At 38.5% G+C, this 25,004-nt stretch overlaps 1 protein-coding gene and 1 long non-coding RNA gene across 3 annotated transcripts in view; one reads left to right on the top strand and one right to left on the bottom strand.

Annotated features, from left to right (window-relative positions):
• Positions 1-25,004, top strand: part of grik4 (glutamate receptor, ionotropic, kainate 4) — a 1,128,391-nt gene that overhangs the window by 80,259 nt on the left and 1,023,128 nt on the right. The gene's annotated exons all lie outside the window — the stretch shown is intronic.
• On the bottom strand, positions 19,814-21,550 carry LOC125782615 (uncharacterized). Its single transcript, XR_007425337.1, has 2 exons — positions 21,301-21,550; positions 19,814-20,186 (listed from the first exon to the last, which is right to left on the bottom strand). It is a non-coding gene; the product is annotated as an uncharacterized LOC125782615 (long non-coding RNA).

The following is a 25,004-nucleotide window of genomic DNA, read 5'->3' as shown; positions in this document are numbered from 1 at the left end:
TTAGACCTCCCACTATCAGCAGAGATCCGTTATTGAATTGTGAAAGTGTCGCCCAAGGTCAGCCTGCTGCTCATCTTCCTGCTCATCTTGCTGTGAGCAGGTGTCAGCTGCCAGCAGATGCTCATTGCTATTTAACACCCCGTCAACAGTCTATTTTCACACCTTGCATTTATAAGGATTTATATTTACATGGCAGCACAAAATTGAGTACACCCCTGACATTTCTGCAGATATTTAAATATATCTTTTCATGGGAAACACTGACAAAATGACACTTTGTTCCAACATGGGGCCTCATGGCAAAGAATTCTCTGAGGATTTTAAACAGAAGAATTGTTGTGCTACATGAAGATGGCCAAGCCAACACCCTGAAACTGAGCTGCAGCATAGTGGCCAAGATCATCCATCATTTTAAAAGAGCAGGGTTCACTCAGAATAGACCTCACGTTGGTCATCGAAAAAAGCTGAGTGCAGGTGATGCTTAGTGTTACGTCTAAATGATGTGTTTGAAAGATAGATGCAGGAGTTCTGCCAGCATTGCTGCAGAGATTGAAGAGGTGGGGGTCAGCCTGTCAGTGGTCAGATCATACGCTGCACACATCAAATGGGTCTGCATGGCTGTCACCCCAGAAGCAAGCCTCTTCTAAATTCTGTACAAAAGAAAGCCCGCAAATGTTTGTTGCAGACATGTCAACAAATGGCATGGATTACTTGAACCATGTCCTATGGTCTGATGAGACCGAGATTAATTTGTTTGGTTTAGATTGTTTGTTCTCAAGCATGTGTGGCGGCAAAGGTGAGGAGTGCAAAGATAAGTGGAGTGCGCAGCATTGCCTTGGCCTAAAAAAAACAACGGCTTCAGATATAAATAAAACTCAGTTCAGTTAAATAAACTCAAGTTGAGTAAAGATCTGTAAATTTGATCAAATATTGTCAAATATTAAGGATAAGTTAAGGTTTTGCTTTGCTGTTTTCATTATTTGAAAGTGAAACTAACGTCACAGTTAGTCAGTGTTGCAAATCCAGCTTTTACTTTTTTACAACAATAAACAGAATAGAGAATAAAATAACATTACTGTTCTGTTAAATGAGCTGCTGGTGTATCTTCATAGTGTGAACTCTCAGCTCAGTATCCTATGCTGAGATGCACAAAAGCGCTGTTAAGACACGAACGTGCCAAAGTCAGAGCTTACCTGGTTCTTAAAGGGAATGAATACTGGCACACTGATTGGTTTATTTTATGTTACGCCCAAAATTAACCATACCCATGATTGATTAAGAGAATTAGTACACACTTTTTGGGTGTTTCGAGCTGTGCAAGTCATAATTTTTTTTTTTTTTTAATCCATTTTGGTTGATGTTTTGGTCACTTTCACATTTTGTCACAGTAGAGGTAGCTAAAGGCGGTGTCTACAAGTCACAGAAGTTGCTTAGGTAGTGCAGCTGGTCCAGGATGGCACATGAATGGCCAGTGCGCTATAGATCACTAAAATAGATCTCAGTGTCTCAATACTTACTTCACGTTTCTTATATCTGTAAAGTGCCTCTGCCTCTGACTTCATTCCTCATTACCTCAGCAGAACTTGTGCTCTCTAGATGAAGCTCTGTAAATAGAGGATGTGTCATTCTGTCCATCTTTGGTGACATTCTGTTATAATGCTGCTGATGCTGGAGGCAACATAAGGCCACATGATGGAATGATTATCAGCTGGTGAGTGGTAGTTGTCACATGAGTTGATGAGCTCATGAGTGGATGTCAATCAGTCTGTTCCCTTTGTTATCTTGTCTTGAGTTTCGTTCTTTGCATGAAAAACATGAGAAGATTTGGCCTCAGAAACAGGTAATGAAAGAAGAACTAAGACAGGATCTAACAGGATCTAACATACCTGACGTTAAAATGCTTTAAAGTAATTAATAAGATATTAGAAATTGTTATGAGGATGAAATGAATTATGAGTACTTAAATTTTCATTAATTATTTGTGCTGTCAAAATAAAAATAAAAAACTGCTTTAAATATTAAACTTTTCAGTTTTCCACATTTTTCTTTTAGTGCTTTTGGACGATTTTTAAAATCCCCCTCCTACTCACTCCCACTACAGTTTATCCCACTCCCACCAAAAATCTTCAGTAATTTTTAGGGCTGGTCCTGCCCATAGTTCCACACTCTTCACAAATAGGTAATTATTTTAGAAAACTTTAATTGCAAAGTTAATAGTTTTTTAATAAACCCAAGGCAAAAAATAAAATAAAGTATTTTGTTGGAAACGACAGTCAAAAGAAAGTAGCCTCTATACTTCCACCTACATACACTTACATTTATCATAAAAAATAATTTTAACCACAATCAAAAGACAGTAATGAAACTTTGTGGGTAGTCAGTCTGCCTTTCACACTGGACTTCCATAACTCTGTTGCTTACGTGATGCTACGGCGTTCACGCTCTCCAAGCTACTGATTGCTCTCACCTGGTCTGTTTTAGTATAAATACCCCTCTGTTTTTTTTAGCTCTTTGCTACGTATTGATTCTAGTTTGCTAGCACTTCTCCTATTTGATTGTTTTCCTTGTTTACGACTCTTTTTTGTGTTTTTTTGACCACTCTCTTGTCATGCCCTTTTCACCGTTTGATTATTTCTGTTGTTAGACTACTTTTTTGCCTTTTGCCTTGTTTGATTCCCTGTGTAAAAACCTTTTGCCTGTTCACTCTGGTACGTTTTTTTTATTGCTGCCATTCTGATACTGACCCTGCCTGTCCCTGACTACCCCTGTAAGTCTAACCTCTTTGTTAATAAATAGTTTAATTGGTATCTGCAATTGTCTGTCCTTGGTTTGGCCTATATCACACTTAGATTGACTCAGAATGGCAGTGATTCGTCTCCAGTGACTAAAGTCCCGCTTTTAGCTCAGTGGAGGCGACCAACGAATCAGAATTTTGTTGTCACATGTCACATGACGTGACGTGTCACGGTGTGGGAGGCTGTGTTAGTACGATGACAGGTCATGTTTTGTCTTTATCAAACAGCCCAAAATGACCTCATTAAGGTCCTTCAACCAGTGTCCCTACCTGCCATTACCTGTCATGAACTACAGTACAGACCAAAAGTTTGGACACACCTTCTCTTTTTCAATGCGTTTTCTTTATTTTTATGACTATTTACATTGTAGATTCTCACTGAAGGCATCTAAACTTTCTTTGAGAACTTGAGAACTGTCCCTGTGCTCTTCCATTTCCTTACTATGTTCCTCACAGTGGAAACTGACAGGTTAAATCTCTGAGACAACTTTTTGTATCCTTCCCCTGAACAACTATGTTGAACAATCTTTGTTTTTAGATCATTTGAGAGTTGTTTTGATGAGCCCATGATGCCACTCTTCAGAGGAGATTCAAATAGGAGAACAACTTGCAATTGGTCACCTTAAATACCTTTTCTCATGATTGGATACACCTGGCTATGAAGTTCAAAGCTCAATGAGGTTACCAAACCAATGTTGTGCTTCAGTAAGTCAGTAAAAAGTAGTTAGGAGTATTCAAATCAATAAAATGATAAGGGTGCCCATACTTTTGCACCGGTCAGATTTTGGTTTAATGCATATTGCACATTTTCTGTTAGTACAATAAACCTCATTTCAATCCTGAAATATTACTGTGTCCATCAGTTATTAGATATATCAAACTGAAATGGCTGTTGCAAACACCCAAATATTTACAACTAAAAATGATTAAGGTTGATAGGGGTGCCCAAACTTTTTATATGACTGTAACTTTGCTGAATTAATCAGTCTAAACAGTCGTTTTCTTATCAGCAGAAACTTTCAAAACTGTTGCATTTCCCTAATTTGCACAGGGAAATGTAAAAGAGCATATTTTGAGTCACAGGAAGAGGCTAAAAAAGGTGAATGAAGGGTTGCCAAATAACAAGCAGATTTGCATAACCATCCCACAAAGCGATCAGATTTAAATCTGACTAAGCGGAGACATATTTGACTTTCAAATACAAAAACCTGTGGTTAAAAATCAAATATCAGGATACACAACAGCCAGAGAGGAGTCAGATAAAGAGAGCAGGTGTAGGTCATGGAGAACGTCACTGATGTCTCATACTGATACCTAATAAAATTAATATTAATATTAATATTGCTCTCTCACAGTCAACACCTGTTAATCAGATCATAAAATAATAACATCAAATGTAGACAAAGGTCATTTAAAGTGCTTTACAATTGAGAGAATATAAAACATGTAAGAGCATAACAATAAAAATAGAAATAAAACGATAAAATAAGAATTAAGAATGAATGAAACATGGTCCAAACATGATTAAAACAATACATTTAAAAGAGGGAAAAGTAACAAAATTAATTGAACCAAAAAATCTGATCAACACAGGTACAAAGGGGACTATTTAAACCAAGGGTGTCAGCTTTTTTTGTTGTGGGCCAGAAGTAGAAATATATGTGCAGTCAGGGGCCACAGGCTCTGTAATAAAACAAATAATGAAATATACTACTTATAACAATAATAATAATAATCTTAATTACTATCATTTACACACCGTTTAACTTGAGTTACTATCTTTATCTATCTTTGACAGTGTTGTGTAAACTAAACTAAACTTTTTATAATGTCTCTTTATATTATACTCCTTCATTACGTTTAAAAATAGTCATTTTCCCAACGTGCCTGAAATTTTCTGCATTTGCTGTCCATTTTTCATTTCTTTGGAGTTGCCATGTTCTCCAAAAAGCTAAAGAACATTAAAGTGTCTGTATTATTTTGTTTTTAAACTTAAAACAGAAGCATTTTTTTAGTGGGAGTTCTTCTTCTGGCCACGTCACGTATCTTTACATGCTTCTGTCACATGTACAGCCTCTAAAAGAGAGCATTCTCGCAGCTTTATTATTCTTTGGCCCGTTGTCTGTGCTACAACTGTACACTTTCACACCTTTTTAACTCTTTGGCCTGTTTTCTGTGCTACAACTGTACACTCTTGTAGCGTTTTTACTCTTTAGCCTGTTTTGCTACAACTGTACACTCACACCAATTTAAACTCTTTGGCCCATTTTCTGTGCTACAACTGAGCACTCTCACAGCTTTTTAACTCTTTGGCCCTTTTTTGTACTACAACTGTATACTTTTACAGCTTTTTAACCCTTTGGCCCTTTTCTGCGCTACAACTGTAAACTCACAGCTTTTTAACCCTTTGGCCCTTTTCTGCGCTACAACTGCACACTCTCACAGCTTTTTAACTCTGGCTCATTTTCTGTGCTACAACTGTACATTCTTACAGCTTTTTAACTCTTTGGCCCGTTTTCTGTGCTACAACTGCGCACTCTCACAGATTTTTAACTCTTTTAACTTTTTCTGACACCCAGCATTCACACTTTGGATCTCACATTATAAAAACCTACTTAATAGTGGGCCAACTTTCATTTTATTTTTAAAATCCCTCTCTTGGGCAACTTCAAAAATGGAAACGGGCCTCAAATGGACACACCTGATTTAAACCCACAGAACGGGACAAAAAAACACCCGGAACGGGTAACAAGGGGGCAGAGCTGAGACACAGGATGAATTTATCCAGTTCTGCTTTCAATCGAAAATCGAAAGTAGATTAAACTTTTTCCTATTTTCTTGTCTGTATTCTAAAAGCACACAGTGCTTTCTCTTTAGATATGCGTATTGTGTAAACCTGCGTTTTCACGCTGTGCTGGAAATGATTCGGTCTGTTTGCGATTATCTACAGAGGATTGGATCCTAATTGAGATAAGATGTGGTGCAGAAGATAGACGAGAAGCTCATTAAAAACCATCAATCTCTGAATGTAATTCTGAGACGTCTGTGTTTAGTCTGTTGTTCAGCTGCTTGTAGTCGTGCATCTTCTACCCAGAGACTGGCCTGCTATTGCTTTTGTAAATTGAGGGTATAAATGAATTTGATTGGGCGATATCAGTGTTGATTAGATCCCAGTCATTATTGCTGCTGGTTCTGAATTGCTGGGGGAGGGAATAATGAAATCATGGCGGCTGAGATGCGGGGCTGTATTGTGATCGAGGAGGACTCGTGTATCGCTGCGCCGCCGCACTAATGATACGCTCACATGGGATCATTACTGTGAGTGGTGAGTATTGTTCAACAGTCGGGGGCTGTGATTTTAATCACATCTCTTAGAATAATATGACTCTGTGCATCTCACTTGCACCGTCCCACTGGGGGGATCAGCCAGCTGTGGATGATTTATCTGCATTAAGTCTAGTCGACTGAGGGGAAAATGGCTGAAATCTCACTTCAGAAATACTTCTCGCTTTAAATGTCTTAAAAAAAGTTCAATATCTGTAAAAAAAAGAAATCCATTAATGGTTTAACACAAGTCAAACATAACAATATGGCCGCCATCTTGTTTCTACAATGATTAATCCTATTTTATAGTTTCTATAATTTAATTTAACTTTATTATCCTTCTTTTGACCTGTTCTTCAAAAACGAATATCATTTGGGCGGTGGATCATTTTCAGCTAAAAAAACAGATAATTGCTTTAGAAGGAAGAAGAAGGGGTGTGCTATAACATGTCATACACAATAATATCGCCAACCTTTTTGTAAATCGTGAACAATATTATACCCTAATTATCACATCAGGCTACTACTTTTTTTTTGTACTGTTTTTTCCCATTATATATCTTTATATTTCTAGATATATCTATCTAAATACCGTGAAATATTGTAATATTACTTTAGGGCCATATCGCCCACCCCTAGCTGCCACTATGATCAAGAGATTGCTGAAGATTGCTTGGTTCGAATCCCGGTCATGCAGCTTGCCATCAGCTGCCGGAGCCCCGAGAGAGCGCAGTTGGCCTTGCTCTCTCTGGGTGGGTACGGTGGGTAGATGGCGCTCTCTCTCTTTCCCCTCATCACTCCTAGGGTGATGTGGATCAGCACAAGGGTGTGTCTGTGAGCTGATGTATCAGAACCGAGTCGCTGCGCTTTCCTCCGAGCGTTAGCACTGTGATGCTACTCGGCCAAACAGGGTTAAAAAAAGAGGCGGAGTCTGACTTCAGATGTGTCGGAGGAGGCGTGTGCTAGTCTTCACCCTCCTGGTGTGTTGGAGCATCACTAGTGGTAGGGGGGGGGGGAGTCCTAATGAATAGTGGCAGCTAGGGGTGGGCGATATGGCCCTAATATATATATAATTATTATCTGCCAATACAGACTTACAGTATGTGACCAACGACACACACATGTCGATATCTTGTCCTATCGACAGTAAAGTGTAAACATGTGATTTCTATCACATGCTTTGCCTCAGTGTATTGGCCGGTGATGGAGAAGGTATGAAGCTAATGGATGTTACATGGATAATGGCAGCAGCAGGAGCTGAAATTGCTGGAGAGATGGGATATTATTCTCCTCTCTTAGCTGCTGTGAATACTCTAATTGTCGAGGGGTGTAATTACAATGTCAGAGAGACCTCCACAGCACCCAAAGTTCAAATGGATCGATTAAGTGTAATTCAGCTGCCATTAAAAGCATTTCCAACAACAGACATCATCACTGCCTGCTGTCTGCTGGGAGGGGAAGGGATGGGCGTCCATCTCCGTAAAAGTCATCATGATCAGTGTAGAGGTGATCATTTCACTGCATACTAGTGCTGGACGATATGGGAAAAATCATGTATCCTGATATGGAATTTTTTATATCACGATAATGATATATATCGTGATATACCACATATGAGTATGTTTTCAGTTATTCTTCGAAAAATATGATAAAATAATGTCATTGCTTAATTTTTTCCAACTTTATTTCAAAGTAACATTAAACCAAACTTTCACAAATGAGAATTACTACCTTTTAGTGCAGCAATATATATGTATAAAAAAAAAAAACAGATGAAGATGCAGCAGCTAATTTTTTCAAAATTATACAGGTATTAAATTGAGTTGTCAAAATAAATTCAATTAACATTTTTTTACGTAAAGCAGCGTCACGTCGCAAAACCACCTTATGAAGCTTACATTACTTTACTTTACTTTATTATCACTTATATAAACCGAGTTTATGCAAAGTGACCACGCCAATATATTTCATCATAGCCTACTTTATATATTTGCATGAATAATTGATTAAATTACTGTAGGAATGATATCTTTTCTATCGTCCCCACGATATTTGTCGTCATATCGCACAGCACTAATGTCACATCTGGTGCTGTTAGCTCCTCTGTCCCTTCCACACCCAGCTCTAACGGAGGTTCTCAGGTCAACAACTACACTACCCAGAATGCACCACCCGCTGACATCACGCACTCACCTGATCACGTGACACCTCACCTGCTTCCTCCTGGAAGTCTCGAATACTGATCACTGGCACTATAAAGGTGCACGCCAAACAGACTACCACGCCGCGTATTGTAGGTTATCCTCTTTACAAAGCGTTCTATATCTCTTGTCTCAGTTTATCTTGTGTATGACCTTGCTTTTGTTTTCTCGACGCCGATTATTGCCTTTGCCTCTGATACTGGATTGCTTGTGTATTACCTGGACTGTGTTTTCACTACTGCCTCTTGGATTACCTCTGATACTGGATTACTCGTGTATGAACTCTGGACTGGTTATCGTTTCTGGTATGGTTTTGCCTTCATTGCTCCGTTTACTGGTTATCACCCACTTCTCTGTATCGACTCTGATTACATCTGTTTATTCTTATAATAAACGTACATTGTTTTTATCAGTATCTGCACTTGTCTGCTATTCTGTGCTCATCATGACAACTAATGCATACTCAGATAAAACACACATTTTGGACTTTGGACTTTTTTGGACACACGTATGGATGCCCACCAGAGTGAGTAATAAATAGTAATGCAAATAAATCCATCCAACGCGATGCTTCTATCCAATCAGAGAGCAGGTTTTTGCCTGATATGTGTAATTAGATTTTCTTTTATAGCTTTTCTCTGCTTTGTAGACATCACTTTGCCTCATTTTCATCTTAATTTCTCTCATGCAGTTGCATTAAAAAAAAACATGGTTGAAGAGTGTTTAGTTTGTTGCGACACATTTTGGTGTGCTTTAAATTTTCATTTTTCTCAGTGTGAAAAACATACAAAAACAAGGAGAAAAAGTTCCAATTTCACTAACTTTGATAATTGATTCAGACTAGAGCAAATGAACTACAAATTCTATTCTATAAAATAGTTTTCTGTTTACTTTGTCTCACTTTTTTTGTTAAAATCAGCAGAACTGCAGCTCAGCTCTGGGGCTGAGTGGAGGGAGGGTGATGTTTGTGGAGTGGTGAAACTGACCTCACCGTGTTCATCGCCGGAAGGAACAATGAATAGCATCTCCCCAGAGCTGATCTCAGAGCAGAGTTTAACGTGCTCAGAATCAGCGCTCTCTTCCTCCAGCACTCGTTTTTTTACTCTCTCTCTCTCTCTCCCGTCTTTCTCTCGGTGAACAGGTGAACACAGCGGACTCGTTTATGATCCCGTACAAGACACTGCATTTTTCACCTCATATTTTGTGGGGGAAATCGATGGCGGCTACCCCGCGCTGAGATTTAGAGGGGCTGGTGCTAAAAACTCAGAGACCCTGACGTTAATCTCCCGAGAGGGAAGCTGTCTTTTCCGTTGCTTTTCCTCTGGCAAACAATGGCTGAGAGTTTTCTGTTTTCTTGCTGCAGCCGAGATGATTTGTGTTCTGGAGGAGCAGCTTCACTGAAAGAGCTCGGAGCTGTTATCTGTGTGTACGTGTGTGTGTGTGTGTGTGTGTAAATGGCACTGTTGGCTCTCATTAGCGTAACTGAGCTCGGTGGTCAGCTCTGAGTTACTTGCTGCTGCTGTGTATGGAGTATGGGTGGAGGAGGGCACAGTGATAACTGCTCTATGGTTGGAGAATGATTTGTGCTGCTGTTTTGTTTAGAGTTTTTGAATTTTGCATTCTCTTAGTTTAAATGTTAAGACAATAAGGATGGCCTGCATACGACTCCTTGGTTTTCCTTCTGCTGCAGTACTTAACCTCATTGACTTTCAGTTTGGTAAGCTGTCATTGATGGTATCTCTGCAGACGCAGTGGGATCTCTGCAGACATCAGTGTATTCTCTGTTACAATTAATAAACCAATTCATAATCCCTTTCTTTATTAAAATAGGAATATGTATCATTCACTAAAGTTTCTGTAGTCACAGAAGCCACTTCTGTTGGCTGCTAAATTTAATTTAGGATCAATAAAGTACCTACCTACCAACCAGCCCACCTACCTACCTACCTACCACCCCGTTTACCCACCTACCTACCAGCCCACCTACCTACCTACCACCCCGTTTACCCACCTACCTACCAGCCCACCTACCTACCTACCACCCCGCTTACCTAGCTACCTAGCTACCTACCTATCAACCAACCCACCTACCTAGCTACCTACCTACCTACCTACCAGCCCACCTACCTACTTACATACCAACCCACCTACCTACCTACCAACCCACCTACCTACCTACTTACCTACCAACCCACCTACCTACCTACTTACCTACCAACCCACCTACCTACCTACTTACCTACCAACCCACCTACCTACAGTACCTACCAACCCACCTACCTAGCTACTTACCTACCAACCCACCTACCTTCCTACTTACCTACCAACCCACCTACCTACCTACCTACCTACCTACCTACCTTCTTACCTACCAACCCACCTACCTACCTACCTACCTACCTACCTTCTTACCTACCAACCCACAAACGCAGTGTGTAAGACTGGTGGAGGAGAACCTGATGCCAAGATGCATGAAAACTTTTTTTTATTTGTAATTTGGGAGAAATGTTGTCTGTAGTTTATAGAATAAAACAACAATGTTCATTTTACTCAAACATAAACCTATAAATAGCAAAACCAGAGAAACTGATTCAGAAACTGAAGTGCTCTCTTCATTTTTTTTCAGAGCTGTATGATGCTATTAAACGCTGAATCAGAAGCCTGAACACATTCAGTGATGACTACATGCTCGTAAATCTGAGGCTTCAGTGATGTTCTGGGCTTGTTTTATCACCGGCTCCCAGGAGATACCTTCCTGTGCACAGCAGCTCTTTCTGCGGTTAGTCAGTGTGGCTTTTACAGCACTTCTCGACACCAAACCTCCCACATCAATCGCCCATATCCACCCATTTAGCTCTCCACGAAGAGCCTTCCCACAAGACCCATCTCACTCGCATAACCTCAGAGTGCTCCATTCATTACAGCAGCTCTGGGTTTACGCTGCTTTCAAATTAATTTCCATTTTTCCCACTTTGCTTCCTCTCGAAGAGTCGAGCTCTCTGTGGTCGTCGACGTGAACGAGGGACGCCGTCTGTTTCTCCGTCAATAAGTCTAAGAAATCGATCCCATCAGAGGGTCCTGCAAATGACCGCCATAATAAAAGCACTTGATGAGACACAAGTACGAAATGAAGAATGTGAGACTGCTCCCAAACATACTGCATTAATCTCAAGCTTACTGACATTTCACTTTGCCACGGCTTCACCCCCATTTATCTACAAATTGGATTCGCTACAGCTTCTATACGCTAGAGAGCTAAAGGTTTCAAAAGGGGTTCTGGTTGATGCTCAGATGTGAGCGAGTCAATAAACAACCATTGATACTTTAAGAAGCTCTTTTGTGTCTCTAGTTGCGGCATCATCAGAAGGTGCGCAAAAAACTGACCTTCTTGTAACAGTGGTTTTACATGTAGTGTGCTATAGGGCTGCACAATATATCATTTAAAGCATCGGCATTGCAATGTGTGCATGCGCAGTTAGTCACATTGCAGGACGTTTGATGTCACTTAAGGCAAGTAAATCAAACGTGTCATGTTGCAATGTTCTGATTCTTCACACAAGAAGTACTGTAGATACACAGCGCTGTCTCTGTGTCTGTGTGAGTGACCGGCTGCTGCTGCCTGAGAAGCATGAGCGGGAGGGGGAGCGTGAGAGGGGCGGGCAGGGGTAAACACGAGGTAACCGCATGGCCTCCATCATCCACATGGTTGGGCACGTGCTTGTGAACGTGAGCACGTGTTGAAAGCTGTGCTCCTCAGTCCAGCACAGTTTATCAGTGCAGATATTTCCAGTTACAGCTGAATTCACACTTCTAATCCCAGATCTTATTATTACCCACATTGATTCCTGTATAAACACCTCCTTCTTCACCATCAACAAAAACCCTCATATTAGAGAGAGGAGAGACTCGTAGCTTTATAAAGGGAAATGGATGAGTTAGCAGCTCATATGTGGAGCATCTTTTGCTGGAGTGGAGAGTAAACAGCTGCTCTGAAGTTCATGCTCAGGTCCAGGAGGTGAAAAAAGGACAGGCGGTTTGCTTTTGCTGTTTTTTTTTCAGCTATAGCTGTACAACTGCACCAAGAGATGCAGTGTGGGTACGAGAGAGAAGCACTATTGCTAATGTTAATGCGTAAAAGCAAAAAGACGCATGAATTCCGTTTGATTTGAACGTTCACATTCATGTCGCGTGTCTGTGGATTGGATATGTGTTTGATTTAGGACCACATATAAAGGTGATTCAAATCGTATTTGAGTCACTTCAGCCTGGTAACATGAAGTGTGCTATAGGGATGCACGATATATCTTTAAAGCATCGTCATGCGTAATAGTCACATGGCAGGATGATCAGTGTGTAGTAATTCCCTCTGGGCTACCTTAGAAATAAATCAAGTTCTCCTTTAGTTGTAATAACTTGATGTTTTAATTTATGCAAAAGTTTTTTATTCCCCATTACTAACAGTGTAGGAGGAGGATTTCACCTCTTCCCCTTCTAACTCTGTTCTAAAGGGGAAGGGTTACAATCAAAAACAAGAGGTAGGGTCAAGGAGTGAAATCGGATTGGGCCTTGAATCCTTGAATCCTTGAATCATTGAATCATAGAATCATCACATGGTCAAGGTGCCGCCGCTCCGTTTGCACAGATCGTCGCAAACTGTCTTGCTCTCTTCATGTGAGATGAACCTAGTGCTGGGCGACATGGGAAAAATCGTACATCACAATATGGAATTTTTTATATCACGATAACAATATATATCATGATATACCACATTTTAAGAGTGTTTTCAGTTATTCTTTTCGAAAAATATGACAAAATTAATATCCTTGTGAATTACTACCTTTTAGTGTATCAATATATATGTATCAAATGAAAACAGATGAGGTAGATGCAGTAGCTAATTTTTTCAAAAGAACAATGCGTCTCCATTGTTCAGCTCTCATGAGTTTAATAACGTAAAGCAGGTCGCAAACCGGTGTGTCTGCGCATGTCTACTTTATATATTTACATGAATAATTGATGAAGTTACGGTAGAAACGATAGGGACGATATATTTATTGTCATATCGCACAGCACTAGATGAACAATTTTCATTTTTCATATTAAGCTAAATGCATCCATAAGATGCTTAAATTGGATTGGGCCTTGAATCCTCGATTCATTGAATCATAGAATCAGCACATGGTCAAGGTGCCACCGCTCCGTTTGCACAGATATTCGTATATAAACTGCCTTTCTCTCTTCGGGGAAATCCCTGTTTCTTGCATTACTGGATGAAGCAGGAAGTGATGCGACCGCGGATGGGAAGGCGATACCACCGTGTGAGATATTGCATGTGGCAGTGCAATTTCCATCTGGAGCGGAGTGGCCGTGCGGCTCACCGTTTAATTTTCACTTATGATTGAAAAAGATTTTCCAGTCCATGTGGAAAGCCGTTCATCCAGGATTCGCTCAGTGAATTTGGCACTTTTCTCGAGTGTCTCCTGAAACACGTCTCGGCCCATATGATTCTGCCGCTGCGCTGCTCGCTGATGTGGAGGAGAGAATACCTCGCTGCTTTAAGGAACTGTAGTGTTTGCGGCACCCTGTAAACCCAAACCCCCCCTCGCCTACCACCTCCCACCGGCTCCACCGTGACATTTGTCAGTGGCTCTAAAACAAGGTTGCCACACAGCAGCCCTTTGGATGACAGGCAGTTATAAAAGGCTCAGAAGTAAACAAGAGGCCGCAGCTGGACTCGGAGCGACGTGCCAGACACCTCGCCGTCACCCGGCCTCGCCAACCAAAAGCGATTCCACCCCGCGCGCCGCACACCGACACAGAAAAAGAGAAAAGACAAGACGACACGACAGCATCTCATTATCCACTAAATACCAGCAGATTAATTACAATGACAATGACAGATGGCTCATTACCGGATCATCCAGAGAGGGTTCTGGGGAGAAAAAATAAAAAAATAATAATACAGGTACAGATCTGCTTCCGTAGAGCCGATACGCCACCGAGCCATTAAAATTCATCCTCTGACACGCTTCCTCGACTCTGAAGATTTTAATGGCTGCTCTGAGAACTGGTTGTACTGTATGGAGCTACAGTGAATTACAGTTTCAAAGTCATGTGGATTACCGTTATCACTGATTCACTGCGTAATTCATCATCGTTTTGGTGCAGCGATTCTTTACAAAAAAACGACAGTTTTAAAACACAAGAGTACAAAAGGGATCTTCACAAGAAACTGCACTGTGATTAATAATAATAATAATTAAATAAAATAAAAGGGTTTTCAGTTCTTTATTATAAATGGTGTTCTCGGGTCAGTTTGACCTGGTGAATGTTTTTTTTTTTTTTTTTTTTTAATTAGCCAAAATAAACCCAAAAAAAACATCCTAACAAGCAGTGTGTAAATTGAATTACTAATTCCATTACTAACTATTCTAGCAATATTTAGTGTAATGCTGTTCCTTATCTCTAACTGGTAAGGCTTCAATTAGGATAATTCACTAATTTTTCATAAAAAAATGCATGTTAAAAAAAAGTTTTTTATTATTTTACTACTTTATTACTTAAAAAAAAAAGACCAACACAACAAAAAACCCAATAGTTTTAATTAAAAACTTTTACTGAAGTTTCATACTGAAAAACTTTTCATAACTTTTAAATAACTATTTTTCTACATCTTCAAAATTTAAAACGGGTCAATTTGATATCTATCTATCTATCTATCTATCTATCTATCTATCTATCTATCTATCTATCTATCTATCTATCTATCTATCTATCTATCTATCTATCTATATCTCTCTATCCATCTATCCATCTATCCATCTCTCTATCTCTCTATCTCTCTATCTATCTCTCTATCTATCTATCTATCTATCTATCTATCTATCTATCTATCTATCTATCTCTCTATCTACATCTCTCTATCTATCTATCTATCTATCTATCTATCTATCTATCTATCTATCTATCTATCTATCTATCTATCTATCTATCTCTCTATCTCTCTATCTATCTATCTATCTCTCTATCTCTCTATCTCTCTATCTCTCTATCTATCTATCTATCTCTCTATCTCTCTATCTATCTCTCTATCTCTCTATCTATCTCTCTATCTCTCTATCTATCTCTCTATCTCTCTATCTCTCTATCTATCTATCTATCTATCTATCTCTCTATCTATCTCTCTATCTCTCTATCTCTCTATCTATCTATCTATCTCTCTATCTCTCTATCTCTCTATCTCTCTATCTATCTATCTATCTCTCTATCTCTCTATCTATCTCTCTATCTCTCTATCTATCTCTCTATCTCTCTATCTATCTCTCTATCTCTCTATCTCTCTATCTATCTATCTATCTATCTATCTATCTATCTCTCTATCTCTCTATCTATCTATCTATCTCTCTATCTCTCTATCTCTCTATCTCTCTATCTATCTCTCTATCTCTCTATCTATCTCTCTATCTCTCTATCTATCTCTCTATCTCTCTATCTCTCTATCTATCTATCTATCTATCTATGCTAAATAAATCAATTAGAAGCTTTAAATTGGTAAAATCATTACTCTCTCTGATACAAATGAATCAATAAAAATCTATAACATACCTAAAACCGTTCCAATATTGTTTTAATTCCAATAACAATATGTATAATAACATTAACAGAGTCTGTAATTAATTAAATACATCTCCTAAAAGCACTAATAATTATTTATTTATTATTTGTATTCCTTTTTTCCCCTAATACAAGTAAAGGGTTAGTAAAGGGTTAGTGATTGGACCAAAAGGGGTTAAACACGGCCCCACTCCCTTGATTCTAAGCTCATTTATTAAATAGAAAAACATATATCTTTAAAGGGGTAGCACATTACAGATTACTAATAAGTGGGTAATAATATGGTAATATTAATATTATGGTAGTATTATGATAAGTTGTATTTACAGATCAATTACTTGACCATTTTGTATTTGTTGTATTGTTGTATTACCTCCATTTATTCATCAGTTACAATTAGAAAATTAATATTTTTAATTTATGGATAAATACTTTTATACCATAGTATTACCATATTATTACCAACTTATTAGCAATTTGTAAAGTAAAGGTGTAGATCATAGATCAGTATATAATATTCTTATATAGACTATCAGCACTAAGGATGGGATTTTGGATTTTGAGCAGTATTTATATTAGTGGTGGGCGATATTGCTCTAAAATAATATCACGATATTTCAGGGTATTTTTGCGATAACGATATACTTGGCGATATAGGAAAACTAAAATAATTAATCAATTTCAGGAATATAGTATAATAGTATAACAGAATAATCATAATGTGGCAAAATAAATAATATAGCATAAAATAATATAATACAGCAAATAATATTGCAGAATATTTAGTGCATGCATATAAACTGCAAACTAAAACAATTATACAATAAATACACCTAAAGCTTCACAGTAAATAATAGACTACTTTTAAGACAGAACAGCCCTATTATCACGATATGGATTTTTAATATCATGATATTTCTGTGTCACGATATATTGTATACCATATAATATTGCACACCCCTAGTTTATATACTACTTTAATATATTTTTTATTGCTGAGGGAAATTAGCTTCTCTGTATGGTGCTTGTGTGTGTGTGTGTGTGTGTGTGTTTGTGTGTGTGATGGCTGAGAGGGGAGGTGTGATGTATGTACAGCTTTGGGTGAAATATTTAAACCCTTAATAATAGGAAGTGGAAAGGTCAGCTCACTCCTGCGCTGACATTTTTGTGGCACAAGGAGCAATTTTTCAATATCAATTTACCCAGCTGTCAGGCTCCGCCCCCCACCCACTAAACCCCCTCTCTGCAGCCCCACCTGTACCTGTGCTGCTCTGTCACTGCAGTCGGCTCTGCTGCTTTGCTGCACATTGTTGAAACTCTTCCTCCATTGTCTGCAGCAGCTAGTAAAAGAAAATATTCAGAAAAGGCGCGTTGTTCAGGAAAAGCACCGTGTCTACATCAACCCGTGAATTAGTATTCATGGCCCTGCCCACCTCGGCTTGGGACCGCCCACAGACAGCAGAGCTGAAGCCGGGCAGCGATGCCGTCTCGTCAGATTGCTAACAACTAACAGCGCTAGAAACAGCATGCAGTTCATTCCTGTGTTATTTGTGCGAATAACACATCAGTGTTTATAAACTTTACTCAGTAATTCAGAGCTAAGAAACAAATGGTTAGAATTAGTCTACGGAGGAAAAACACCACCAGCCAAGTACAATTGAGATAGATAGGTGTTTAGATGTTTAGAACAGTTCTGTTTACACTAGTTAAAAGTAGTAAAAGTTTACCCGGAGTGGATTTTTACTTTCTGGACCTGTACTACCCACCTCTGTGTGTAAGTAACTATAGGTTTAAATAGGATCTCCGGTGGATTTGGTGTTTTACAGAGACTCTAAGACTAGGTCAGTGGCTGAACTGCACTTAGCAGGGCATTATTACACATGTTGTAAAGTAACATATAACATTACAAAGACTGTTATTAGTGTAAAAATGTCTTCCTCGCAGTGCTGTTAGCCAATCAGAGGCAATATGTTTCCATGTACGATTATTCATGAGTAAGAGCTGAAATCCTATAATTTCTTTAGCATTTTCTTTGCATTATTTGAGGTTTGAAAGCTCTGAATCTTTTTTGCTATTTCAGCCATTTCTCATTTTTGTTATTTTCTGCAAATAAATGCTTTAAATTACTATATGTTTGTTTGGAATTTGGGAGAAATGTTGTCTGTAGTTTATAGAATAAAACAACAATGTTCATTTTACTCAAACATAAACCTATAAATAGCAAAATCAGAGAAACTGATTCAGAGACTGAAGTGGTCTGGGACACCAATACTTTAGATTTTAAAAAAATCATTTCTCCACAGTAACTGAGAGCACCACCCTCTGAGGTGAAAAAAAAATTGGACACGGATGCAAAAAATGAACAGAAAGAAAAGAACAAGTAGGGGTCGGCTGAAAATACCACTTTAGAAAGTATGCATAAGTCAGGAGTGGGCTTTTAGAGGAGAATATTCTTCTTTTTCAGTCCACAGCTTGGTTCAGACCACTGACAGCTATATTTCTTTAGTCCTGACCTTTCTACCTTCATTGAGTTTCTTTCTTTCTTTCTTTCCTTTCTGATATTTGGTGGAAATCTTGTTCGTCACGACCGGCATGTTCGGATCAAATGCCACGCTGTTGACGAGGCTGAATGTGTGACATTGAGTCACCCTGAAGCACGATCTCTGGCTGCTCACCATCGCGAGGAGGCCACGTTCACTCCAGCCCTGCTTTTCCCTGTCATCCCCTCACCAGATGGAGCGATCACTTGCCCTCAGCCTGTCATCCGTCATAGTTGGACTTTACTGTTCGGCTTTCTTAAAAAAAACAGATTTTAAAATAAAGGCCAAGAGACAGAATTCAGTTAATACTCACTCTGTTGAGTTTCCTTAGCTTTCAGACTCCTGGGACGTTTTAAAACCATCTGAATTAAGCTGTAAATGTGGTTTAAGTACCGTATTTTCCGCATTATAAAGTTACTTTAATTAAATACTTTAATTTTCCCCAAAATTGTACAGTACTCCTTATAATCCGGTGCTCCTTATGTATGAATTCTACCAGTCAGGTATTAAGGAGCAGTAAAGCCACTCCACTGAAGTACAGAGTTATACAGGAGTTTCAGTTTAGTTCTCCAGCAGTATTAGCATTACCCGCCAAGCGCTAGCTCTTTCGCTTTTGTTCAAAGGTGAGTATTATCGGACTGTAGTCTGCTTCTAACCCTGGCTAGCACTGCTGGAGAATCATTAGCATTACCTGCTAACTCTGCTAGCCATTCGGTCATTCAGAGGTAGTCTGCTTCTACCCTCGGCTAGCACTGCTGGAGGATCATTAGCCTAGTCTATGTGTTTTACTGTGTTAAAATAAGCTACGCGGGAAAAAACACTAGCTAATATCACCCTGCTTAACCGGAACACTCAAGATTTCTCTATGTAGTATTGTCGGGCGGCAGTTAGGCGGAATAAGCGGTTAGCCTTATTGGAAATCTGGTAATCTAAGATTACTGTAAATAAATGGAAGCATTTTGCTCACGCAAAAATAAACAGTTTGTTGGGAGAGAAATCTGTGTAAATTAATATCCAGCACTCGTTTAACTTTTAAAGAAAATGTTTATTTAAGAATTACAGTTTAGTTTATTTAACTTAGCTTAGCTTTACAGGTTTCGATAACCAATGGAGAGATCTGCTGAATTAGAAGGAAAACATGGCGACACCCCTGTTCCTTACTAGTGGTGCATTATGTGCCTTATAATCCGGTGAGCCTTATGTATGAAAATAGACCAGAAATTTGATGTTTATTGATAGTGATACTCATATTCTGGTGCGCCTTATAGTGTGAAAAATACAGTAATGCACTGAAAATATATTTTGCTAAAACCAGGCATAACATATTTTCTGCACTATAACAGGCCCGTAGCCAGCATTGTGATGGGGGGGGATCTTTTTTCCCCCAAAAGTGGACTTCATTTGGCTCTCTACTCCAATGCCCCCTAAATACACGAGCACACTTCAAACCTTTTAATTTAGACATATTTTATTTATTATAAGTTTGTTGTGAATCTGTTGTTGCTGTCCTTATTTGTTCGTCTGTTGCTCCCCACTGTTAACATACATTTGATATAAATGTAAGTGTTACTCAAACTTCCTACATCTGTGATGTGACTTCATTGTCTGTCTCTGTTGCTCACCTCAGTTGTCTGTTGCTTTGTTCCATTGTCTCTGTTGCTGCCCTCCATTGTCTGTCTCTGATGTTGCTGTCCTTTATTGTCTATCTCTCTACTATTGACATAAATAGATAAGAATTACTTCATTAGGAACACTATCGGTATGGTCATTAAAACGTAAACATGAATTAATAATAATATAAATTGAAGTGTTCTGTCTTATTAAAATCTTCCTATAACTGTGCTGGGACTTCGTTGCCCCCCACCCCCCCTCCCCCCTTCAGCTCGCTGAACTCGGCGCCTGATTGGCTGACAGAGCTCATTTGCATGCCGTCTGGTCTGTGAGGGTCTGCTGATTCATTAGATATGCGTGGATTCGTGGAGCGACCAATAATCCGCTTTTAATAACGCGTTAAAGTTGATATTTTTTTCTGCCTCAAATTATTTCAAGCACTGTTTGGATATATGTGAGAATTACTGGTGACTGGATTGATGGATTTTCTTAAGTTTGGAGGCGTTTTGAAGGTAAGAGTGTGGGGGAAGCGCTGGAGGGGGTTGGGTGTGTGTCTCGAGTGTCCTGAGGTAAACACAAAGCGAAACACAAGCAGATTTAAACTCTAAACACAGTTCCGTAATCCGGAGAGGCAGACGGTTCGAATGGTGTATAACATGTCCACATTCGATCAAATATGGACGTACGAAAAACGTAAATATGAAAATAATATTTCATAACTTTCATAAACCAGGCATATTTCGCCCCAAATGTTTATTTTCTGAAAGGAGATACGGCTAAATAGGCTAGATAACTGAAAAGCTTTAAAATGGCATATTGGGTGTCTACATTGAACCTATAAGTATTCATAAACACAGCCAGATATTAAATATCATATTTTTCTGGCCCGCCGGGGGGCCAGGGCGTGTTAAGAGGTTAACCCCCTTTTTACACCTCTATACTGTATTTTATATATGGCCTTAGGAGCAACAGGCATGTTGAGAGTAAAATACACCCTAGCTTGATCGTCAGAACTGCAAAGTGAGTGACTGAATGTTATTGTCACTTAACCTACATTTCTTAAAAATCAACTAAAATCCAGACTTTGGAGTTATCGCAATAATAACAGTAATAATCCGGTGTTACATGTACAATTATACTGTTGGGCTAAGCAGAGCCCGGCACTTTTAACGCAGGGGAGTTGTAAAGAAATAGAAGCCTGCACTCAGCAACTTACCGATTTTGGGCCTTTTTTGAACAAGTCACCAATATTTTGGGACAATGTTACCGCCGTTTTCTTCCGTTTTCGCTCCTTGTCTTCTTTTTTACCCATTTTCTCAAGTAACTTTCCCCTGATTCTTATTCTTTCCACAAGCTAAGAACAGAAATGGGGGAATTACCGCCACCTACTGGATTGGGGTAAAACAGTCTGAACAAAATGTGTAAAGAGAAACATTAACAATTTTTCTTACTCGTCACTACTCTGGGGGCAGGCGGGGGGGGGGGGGGATCGAACGAACCCTTCGATCCCCCCTGGCTACGGGCCTGTATAAGGTGCACTTAAAATCCTTTAATTTTCCCAAAAATCATCAGAGCTCCTTATAATCCGGTGCTCCTTATGTATGAACTCTATCAGTCAGGTATTAAGGAGCAGTAAAGTCATTCTGAAAACTGAAGTACAGAGTTATACATCAGGTTAAGCAATAACTGCAATATTAAAGTCAGTGATCTAACATGTCACAATATTAATAATGCAGTCTGTGTATCCAAGACTAGAGTAAAATAAATGTCAGATTTAGTCAGATGTAATCTATATTTTGTAGATATGCCATAAAACATAAAGAAACACAAAGAATACACAAAGCTTAGAAAATAAGCTTTAAAACAGCAAATATTAGATCAGTTAAATACATTTGGGATGATTTTACTCTATTTTCCAGGAGTTTTCAGGATCTTTTTCATAGAGACTAAATGATATGTATCTGTGTCCATCTGGAGTTGATGCAAATTATCAACTTCTTGATAAAACCTGCTGTTGACTTTGATCAATTGAAGAATCCAAGGATTCAAGGAAGATTTATTGTCATTTCACATTACATATGGTACATTAGGTCACTAGGTACATTAATTGTATTCCCACAGTTCAGTTACTTGTTAAAATAAAATAAAGAGATAATAATAAAATACCATATTTTTCGCACTATAAGGCACACTTAAAAATCCTTTAATTTTCCCAAAAATCGTCATCAGCCTTATAATCCTTATCTATAAATTCTACTAGTCAGGTATTAAGGAGCAGTAAAGACGCTCCACTGAAGTACAGAGTTATACAGGAGTTTTAGTAAAGTTTCTCCAGCACCGAGACTGGAGCAGTATTAGCGTTAGCCGCTAACCTCTTTTTCCCCTTTCAGAGGTGAGTATTACCGGCCTGTAGCCTGCTGCTAACCCCGGCTAGCACTGCTGGAGCAGCATTAGCATTTCTCGCAAACAGTTAACCGCTAATGCGAATGCTCCAGCCTTAGTGCTGGAGAAATTTAGGAATCTAAGCTTACTGAAAATAAACAGAAGCACTTTACTCAAACAAATAAACAGTTTTTAGAAGAGAAATCTGTGTAGATTTACATCCAGCACTCGGTTAACTTTAAAAGAAAATGTTTTTTTTTTTTTTTTTTTTTTTTTTACAGTTTTATTTACTTAGCTTATCTTTACTGAAAACCTGTTTATATGCCTTGTCTTGTATACAGGCTACAAGTGTAGGTGATAGAAAAACATTTTTCTCTGCAGTAAAATAACTTCCTTACATTCTCAAAATTTGAGGGCTTTTTTAGAATCTCCTACAGGACACGTGGAGAAGCTGCCTGTTCTCTCTCTACTCCACTTTTTAATAATTTTAAAAATAGACATAAAACCAGACAACTGTAACTGTAAATGAAAGTTTTGGAGCACAATACATGTTTGATTTGTATTCAGGAAAATACAGATTTTAAAATGTTTAAAAAGTTTATGAAAGAGACAATTTTATGATATTATTATTGATCATATTTTTTTGAAAGTTGCAGATTTACTTTTACACTTTTTAAAAAAATAATTTCTATTACAATTACATATTTGAATAAAAAAAAATTAGTGATGTTTATTATCAAACATGAAACCTTTTATACATAATGCTTGAATAGAAATGAAATCTTCAAGATTTAGGTGTGAAATATCAGGCAGAAAATCGACAAAATTGCTGGTCTGTTAAGGGGTTTTAACTTAGTTAGCTACCCCCCCCCCCCACCACCACCAATTTTTGAGACTAGATTAGAAGTTCCTTATAATGTCTTTTTTAAATGCATTTTATAATCCAGTGCATCTTATAGTGTGAACAATACTCTTGGAGAAAAAAAATGAAGAGAGCACTTCAGTTTCTGAATCAGTTTCTCTGATTTTGCTATTTATAGGTTTATGTTTGAGTAAAATGAACATTGTTGTTTTATTCTATAAACTACAGACAACATTTCTCCCAAATTACAAATAAAAATATTCTCATTTAGAGCATTTATTTACAGAAAATGAGAAATGGCTGAAATAACAAAAAAGATGCAGAGCTTTCAGACCTCAAATAATGCAAAGAAAACAAGTTCATATTCATATATTCTAGTTTTAAGAGTTCAGTTAGAGTTAGTGCTTTACTTCTGGTGCAGAAATTCAAGCAGTTCAGTTTGGTGGTTTGATGGTTTGTGATCATCCATCTTCCTCTTGATTATATTCCAGAGTTTTTAATTGGGTAAAATCTAAAACTCATCATTTTTAATTATTGGTATTTTTTCCAAAGCTTTTTTTTCGATGCAAGCATACAGGGTGAATCAAAAGTCGCTGAATATTAACATTATTTGAGTGCATGCTCTTTTTACTATAACTCCCATATTCCATGTGCATTCTCTTTAATACGTCCTTCCCGGTGCAGGAACTGGATTAAAACCGATGGAAGGATGTAATTCAGTTTCTTTCCGCTGTAGCTCGCTCAGGCTACAGTCTTTGGAGATGGATTTGGACGTTTCTGCTGGATGCCATTTCACGCTGTTCCTCCCATTGCTCTCCTTCTAAATGAAGCATCCAGTTAGAGCGTTAATATAATCAGGACTAATTCTTCATGATGGGGCCAAAGATTAAACTCTCATTAGTCGGTCACTGTCGGTTGAACCCCTGCCATTATCAAAAATGGCTGAAAGCTTGGCCTGACCTTAAAGCAGAAGCAGGGTGGATCAGTAGGGGCGTAATCCGGAGGACACTCAGACTCAGAGGCCGAGGGTTTTTTTATAGAGAGGTCTTCTCTTGATCAGAACACAAGTCTCTGGACTCTTGTGCTGTTTTTATTTTGCTAAAAGTAACATTTTGTTCGTCTGCTGTTGTTGCGGCTCGTCTGCTGCACTGGTGTTTCTGTTGAACCCTGTGTTAATGTTAAAAAGACTCGGGGAAGCAGGCTGTCTCGCTCTCTCTTCTGGTCTTTATTCACTAAATAATCCCAGCTGATTATTTAGCCTCTATAACTGCATATAAACCTCCTGCGCTGCTTTCAAGCTTTACATTAACATAAACAGTATGAAAATCACTGAATACTGAATACTGAATCTATCTATCTATCTATCGGTCTGTCTGTCTGTCTGTCTGTCTGTCTGTCTGTCTATATTTGTCTGTCTGTCTGTGTATCTCTATCTGTCTGTCTGTATTTGTCTGTCTGTCTATCTATCTATCTATCTATCTATCTGTCTGTCTATATTTGTCTGTCTGTCTGTGTATCGCTATCTATCTATCTATCTATCTATCTATCTATCTATCTATCTATCTATCTATCTATCTATCTATCTATCTATCTATATCTGTCTGTCTGTCTGTCTGTCTCTCTATCTGTTTATCTGTCTGTCTGTCTGTCTGTCTGTCTCTGTATGTCTGTCTATC

Source organism: Astyanax mexicanus, chromosome 18 (genome assembly GCF_023375975.1).
Source record: "Astyanax mexicanus isolate ESR-SI-001 chromosome 18, AstMex3_surface, whole genome shotgun sequence".
NCBI lineage: Eukaryota > Metazoa > Chordata > Actinopteri > Characiformes > Acestrorhamphidae > Astyanax > Astyanax mexicanus.
This window is presented reverse-complemented; position numbering and strand designations above follow the sequence as displayed.